Genomic DNA, 7,876 nt, shown 5'->3' on the forward strand with positions numbered 1-7,876 from the left:
CTTATCTTAGGCAGTAGTCAGTTTAGATGGCGTCGTTTCAAGAAGTATGGACTTGCCCAAAAAAATGCACCGTAAAAGGGGCCGCAAGGTGAACATGTTCCAAACAAATACGAAAGGGATCGGGAAGAGCTGTTAAACTATTATTTTCCCGCAGGAGTGGCCCTGCGATGTTTTTGCGGATTCTGAAACTACAATGTTCATAGATGAGAAAAATCAAAAAAAGCAAAAACGTCGTCGGAGCGCTTTTTAAATAAATCGCGATTCAAGTTGACATTTTTAGGAGTTCTTTAGGTTTTCACGATTTTGCTTGGAAACCGCAAGTTCTACCAAAATGGGACTAAAGAATATATTGCAGCAATGAAAATTCTCTACAAGATATGTTCGTGGGTTTTGCCGTTATTGAGATATAGAGGTTAAAATTGGGACAATGCATTGAAGGTATCGCTTCCTTACAAAACAATGTCATACATAGTGCGCCATAACTAACTTTTAGTGAAAACCGCTTACAGCTGGGGAGTTTGAAACAGCAATGTTCATAGATGAAAAAATCCAAAAACAAGAAAAAAAATCGCTGGAGGGATTTTTAAATAAATCGCGGTCAAAATTCACATTTTTAGGTTTATTTTGGGGTTTCACGATTTTGCTCAGAAATCGCAAGTCGAAATGGGGCTAAAGAAAAATTTGTAGCTGTGACAATTGTAAAAGCACCTTCCATTTAAAGTTGATTCAAGAGCACTGTGTGTTGAAATATGTATGCCTCCTAGAAATAAAATATAGACCAAACATTGAATTTGGATATTTTTCCCACAAAAGTTCACCCGCTAAGAACTATCCGCTCATTATCCAAAATAGTTGACATAGTTGGCCAAAATTCTTACCTTGTGTAAAAATTTGTCAGTATTACACTATAACTGCGAACTCTCGCGTGGTTATGGTTACTACACACAATTAGAACTGAATAATTTCTGTATATACTAGGCCGTAACTCTGTTATCTGAGCACGTATATACATCAACATAATTAGCATCTATGAAAGAAAGGTTGAGAGATCGTCTTTCAAAACAAAACTCATGTGGACAGAATATGTCTACCAGGAATTAAAGATTTTAAATATATATTGAATTTTTTCCAATTTTCTAAAAACTATCTGATCATCAGGTAAAATTGCAAGCTTCTTGTCAGTCATAAGCTCACACCTTATTTAAAACTTCGCTGATCGGACTATAATTGCGATCTACAGAGCAGATACAAATTCGGATAAAAAATTTGTTTTTGTTCCATTTCACTCCCTTGATATTTCACCATCATCAGCAATAACAATAGCGATCTATTCTGATGTGAAACCGACCTCCATACCAAATTTCGTGACGATCGGTCCATAATTGCGAACTATAGTATGATTACAATTTATAATGGACAGACGGGCACACGGACGGAAGGATACACATCGATATGTCGCTTTATTTCGTCGAGATATGAAAAATGGTATATAACTATAGGGGTCTACGACGAACTTTTAGCGGTGTTACATGAATTTTTAGCAACACAAACTTATAATACCCTTCCCACATTGTGGATTAGGGTATAATAATTATGAAGAAACCCTTTTCTGATACCGCAGCATGATAGAAGACCAAAAATAAGAAGTCACGTGTACCGGCGTTTTTCCGCATCACTTTCACTTTCGCGGTTATGGGCCCAAAGGTTTGAGGCCTCTCTAACATATGTATGTCCCAAACATATTTTGCAGCAAACATATATTTATTTCCAAGCAGTCCCAAACATAACATATCTTTGGGTCCTGCAAACAAATATATGTTTGGGTGTAAACAAATTATATGTTTGGATGCAAACAAATTATATGTTTGGGTGCAAACAAATACAAACCCAAAAGCCACAAAAAACAAACACATGCACCAGTGGGTGCTTTCGGAGAGCAAAGAAGCGTAAATGTCAATGTGAAACACATTGAAATGTATGCTCACTTGCTCTCAGCAAGCGCTCACTGGATATCTCTAACATATACACACATTTATAAATGGTGGTTGTTTACTGAAAGGCAAAGCAACAACAGACACATAGGTACATACAAAATTCCAAAGAAATACATAACACACTTTATTAAAAGAAAAATTGAATGAAATAATTTGGAAATGGCCACACTTTTAAAAAGAAAAAAATATATAAAAACATCGTTGAATCAAATGATTATATAATGTAATAAATAGGTACATCCCTTCAAATATACATATGTATATGAAAAATGTATTGATGTAATTACCAATATTAAATAAGATTTCTTCCTTGTCCAATAAAATATTTTCATTCAATTTTTTGATTCAATTATAAAATGAATTGGACATTTAATTTACTAAAAAGCACAAATTCTTTAAGAAAAGACAAAACACTGATTTATTCACTCACTTTACCGTCTTTAATCAATGATTGTCTCTAAAACACTGAGGAAAAAAGATTAATACCATTTTTTCTTTTCCTCGGTTAACAACAACAAAGCACGAAACACACGTGTTTTACACACAGCTCTTTATTATAAACCGGCATTCCGCAGCCGCGAGAGGCCTGTTGTTACTCTCTTTGACAAACATCCTCTCTCCACCCATGAAAAATATGTCCAAACATAAAAAATATGTTGGTACTCAAACATATAAAATTGAGATATGTTACAAAATGTTGCAAAAATATATTTGTTTTGACCCAAGCAAATTATGTTTGGATCCAAACATATATTTGTTTGCAATCAGTCGCAATCAAATATTTGTTTGGATCCAAACCTATTTCTAACATATATTTTTCTGCGTGTGGAAGTGACGCGGAAAAACGGACACGTGTCTTCTTATTTTTGGCCTTCTATCATGCTGCGGTGTCAGAATATGGTTTTCTTCACAATTTTTTTTTGTTCGTGTCGCACAATGATATAGAATACAATGTTTTGTTTTCTTTGAAGAATTTCATATAAATATCAATTAAAAAATAACTTACAAAGCTAGGATATTGAAATTTCGGGAAGTGTTGCACTACATAAAGGATATTAACATGCAGGATGTTTTCAAATGATTTTTTTAGTATTTAAATTTTCAAGGACATTTTTGATGTCCTTGTTATCCTTGAATGAATAAATGAAAATTTTTATATAAAGCCAATATTCTCCTCTTTAATAAGACACCAACACCAGCATCGTGTGATGAGTACAAGTATTTAAAATATTTTTTTTTTTTGGAAAATTTTGTACTTTGAAATTTTAATGTCCATTAAAAGGTCAACAGGATGAGAAAACGAACAACTTTAAGTGCCGTTTTACTGCATTTCTCCTATAGTTTCAGACGTATATTGTCCGGTTCATGTGTAACGCAATTTTTGGTAAATTGCCGGACGGTGTTATTTGCCTACTTTCCATCATATTATGGTGGTTATATTAACTTTATGATATTCTTCAGTAGCACTTTCGTTGCACAATAAAAAACCAATTCATTCATAGCTGGAAAAATAGAAACAAAAGCGTTAAACAGTGAATAAAACATTTATCTTTTAGGTGGTTGTAAAAGTTGTATGGGAGTCGAGTGAAGTGTTGAGTCCTGTAAGGTGGTAATGTTGCTATCTGTTGGTGGTGTAGGTGCTGACGTTCTTAATAATCTTCATATATTTTTTATGTTCGTCTTTGTCTTTGTTTTTTCTGTTGTTATAGAAAATTTGCATTTTTATTGTCTGTTATTGTGGCATATGCCACATAACATATGGCTTAGAATTCTTTAGAAAACAACAATATTTCTTTAGAGAGAGGTTTCAAAAGTGTGTCATACCTGAGGTCCTTGTTATTTCTAGTTTAACAAGACAATTTGGTTACGCTTGTCTGGATTTAGTTCTAATTTACATATGTATCTACTGTTTTTATTTCAAAAAAATGCATAATGAATTGTTATTATTTTTTATTGTATAGTAGCAGCCTTCCATTTAAAGGTGGTTCCTTTAATATTCAAATTGTTAACGTTTTAGATAAGGATCTTTATTTTTGTGTAAAAATCCTCTCAACTTTGGTGAAATACTTTATGTATTATGTTTGGTTCTATGAATTTTAAGGAGCTGCTTTAAGAGCGATATGTAAACGATTTTGAAATAATGAATTAAAATATTTTTTTCCTTTTCAAAATTGTACATTTGTGCTATAATCTATTATTGCCACAATTATTTTCTACCCGCAAATTAGAAAATCAGTCATGTTATGTCTAAATTAGGTTAGGTTTAGAAGAGGGGCGATGCAAAATCGCCACGTATCCGTACGGGCATACATTTAAGCCAGATTAGGTTTGTTGTGAGCTCTAGAAATTCGGTAGTATTGTCAAAATCTATCAAATTTGGTAAAATTCTTGTATTGTGTCGTTTCCAAGGAGTTGGGCTCTTAGGACCGCGACAAAGATAGTATTCCAACGTTTCATCGTTCTCCTCGCATGCTCTGCATTCACTGTTTTCCGTTTTAGGAAGGTATTTTGTTTTGGGTCCTCATGTCTCTGTCCGGTTTTAAAACTTCACACAAAACGATTTCACTTGTTTCGGGTATACGATCTGATACAATATGATCCATAGACTCACCCGATGACACCCATAGTATGTTTTGGTGGTCTCTTAGGATACACTAACCCTGTAGGAAATGTCAATAGTGAATCTATACTGACTTACTACTGACATTGTCAACAGTACTACTGACAAACTGTAGACAACTAATGTAATTTCCTATAGACATTTTGTATGAACGTGTCATTCGAAAGTCAGTACTGACAATGGAACTAGTATGTCAATAGTAAGTCAGTAGTTCCTGAGGAACCATGTGTTGACATTGGAGGTAGTGAGTCAGTATAGACATTGGAGGTAGTGAGTCAATAGTACCAGATTTTCAATACTAAATTTTTTAGCTTATTTGGAACTTTTAATAGATAAAACAGCTATATAGTACGTTTAATAAGGAGATGTGTAGCTTACACATTTGTTTAAATACTATATTTCATTAAAGAATAAAACTAATAATATTGAAAATGCTAAAAATGTACAAATTGCGTATTACAGTATTTTTATCTTTTTAAATGGCTAAGCCAAAGATTCCACATAAGTAAAAATTAGTAAATAAAGACAATGTTTTCAAGGCTGCTTAAACATTTTAACATATAAATAATAAAAAACGTTTTCGTTTTATTTTCTTGGCCAAGTCGCACCAATGACTTGCCTGCTTAAAATAGTTCTTCTTCTGTTGCACTTAACGTTTTATCAGGCGATTCGCTGAATGTTAATATAACATCTAGGAATTGGAAAGAATAAACATGTATAAATAAATATAAATAAAAAATATGTCCTTAAATTTGCTTGCCTATTACAGCTGTGTAACATTGGCAAAATCTCACAATCGATTTTTGCCAAATAATTCTTCAACATTGTTCCAGTGTTCCATTCCAGCGAGACGGGACAATATATACATCAGGCTCCACAATCTTCTCTAAAGGTTCCACATAATGTCTAATTGTCGAAATTTCACCACAAATGTTGTTAGTCGCCTCAGAATTTCTGCTATAGAATTGTTTAATTTTCACATGTCTTTTATATTTTCTTTTGCTCATACTTGTTATTGAAATTATATGCTTAAGTTTTCACGATATTTTATTGATTTTTACAAAAACACTTTTTTCACCAACCGCAAAAATTATTTTACGCCAAACAATTAAGAAAATTAAAAAAAAGATGCTTCGTTGGGCTATCATCGGTCAATATACACAATGCTTCTTCTTATTAAGGTAAAGGTATCAATAGTTGACAACCTGGTGACAAAGTGTTGACTTTGTCACCATATTAGTAGACAAAGTGGCGACATGTCAACACATGACCCCACACTTCCTACAGGGAAGTTATGTCGTTGAAACAGCGATTACTGATATAATATGTTCTTTAGTCCCATTTCGATAGGGCTTGCGACCAAGTTTAAAAGGAGGCGATACAATCGGTGCATTGTCCCAATATGAACTTCTATATCTCAAAAATGGTAACACCTAGAAAAAATCACGAAGATCACTATTGTAAATAATTTTCGCAGCTATAACATTTTTTCTAATGCCATTTCGATAGGACAAGCGGTTTCAAAGCAAAAGCGTAAACACTTAGAAACCTTTAAAATCATCGTTGACCGCGGTTTATTTAAAAATCCCTCCGGCTTTTTATACCCTCAGCATTTATGCAAACGAGAGTATATACACTTTCATACGGGCAAAATGTTCCTCATCGAAATAATGGTTTTAGACCCCAAGTATGTTTGGACGAAATGTGTTTCAGACAATTTGGAGTCGATTTAGCCATGTCCGTCCGTCTGTTTGTCTGGCTGGCTGGTGCGCACGATAACTCTCGAACGGCTAAGCCGATTGGGTCCAAAATTTGGCTTTCGTAATATTTAGTTTAAGTTCGATAATGGGTTATATGGGTCCACTCCTTCCGGTACCTCCGCCCAAAAGTTCGAAAATGTTCGGAAAATTTGTGAGCACGATATCTCTACTACTTTGCACATCGTGAATTTTCTGCCAGACTTAGATGAGGTTCCAATAAGGACTCAATCGGTCCGCTCCTTCGGGTACCTCTCACACACAGAATTTCGGAGAAGTTCAGTTTAGGACCAGCACTCGAATCGCTTCGGTTTTTGTTGTAACATTTTGTATTCATCGCCCCCATTACGACGGTACAAGTTTTATCTGGGGCAAGCCCATACTTCCTGAGAAAATAGCCTGAAAATTACAAAAAAAAAAAACCTATAACACCGTGTGTAGTGGTTAAAGCGGAAGATAACTCTCGAACGGAACTACCAATTTGGTCCAAAATTTGACCTTCATCATATTTTGTCCAAACTTAGCTTAAGTTCGAAGATAAGCCATATCGGTACACTACTTTAGGTACCTCCCCCACAAAAGTTCAAAAATGTTAGGAAAATTGTGCACATACATTACACACCCTAATATATCTACCAGATGTATATCAGTTTTGAATATGGATTATATTTGTCCACTCCTTTGCGTACCTCCCACACAAAATTTCGGATAAGTTCACTTTAAGACCTGCTCTCTAATCACTTTTATTTCTGTTGAAGTAACATGCATTCACTGCCTTAATTACGACGCACAGTGGTTCAGAATCGTTTTTTCCTGGTCAAAATTGTGTAACTTTTGAACGGATAGAGATAGATTCATAATTCTTCTTTTGTTAGACTGATAACACAATCAGCTTTCAGACGAATTATAAGTGGTCAAGTTCGGTCTGGTAGTTGCAGAGAAATTCAAAGTCAAAATTAAACTTTTGAGTTTTTTAACTATTTTTCATCAAAATATGAGTGTTTTTGTGGTTTTTATAACCTTCCTATGTATTAAAGAGGGTCAAACACCAACAAATAAACAAAATAATTACCAAAAAATTAAAAAAAAATATTTCGAAAAAATTTCGAAATTTTTTTTTTCAAAATTTACAAAAAAAAATTAAAATTTTTTCAAAAATTAAAAATTCTCCTTGGGGTTTAATAAAACTTATATAACTCGTATAAAAACTTATATACTCAAAAAAGTTGTAATTTGTGTCAAAAAACTGTAATTCATATGGAAACAGTATAGTAGAAAACACGCATTTTTACCCATGTAATTTCAATAAATTGAAAAAAGTGTTAAACGGACGGAACGGGACGGGTACAAAAGTATATATGGGCTGGAAGAGGAGACTTTTGGGCATCTTTCTGTGAAAACAGAACTATTTTCCATGTTGTTCCACAAAAGTTCTAGTCCACTAAATTTGGAATTTCATAAAATTTAGTACCAGAGGAAACATAAAATAGATCATGTTGTGTAAA

Source organism: Musca autumnalis, unplaced genomic scaffold (genome assembly GCF_047663935.1).
Source record: "Musca autumnalis isolate F117 unplaced genomic scaffold, ASM4766393v1 scaffold_3, whole genome shotgun sequence".
Classification (NCBI taxonomy): Eukaryota; Metazoa; Arthropoda; class Insecta; order Diptera; family Muscidae; genus Musca; species Musca autumnalis.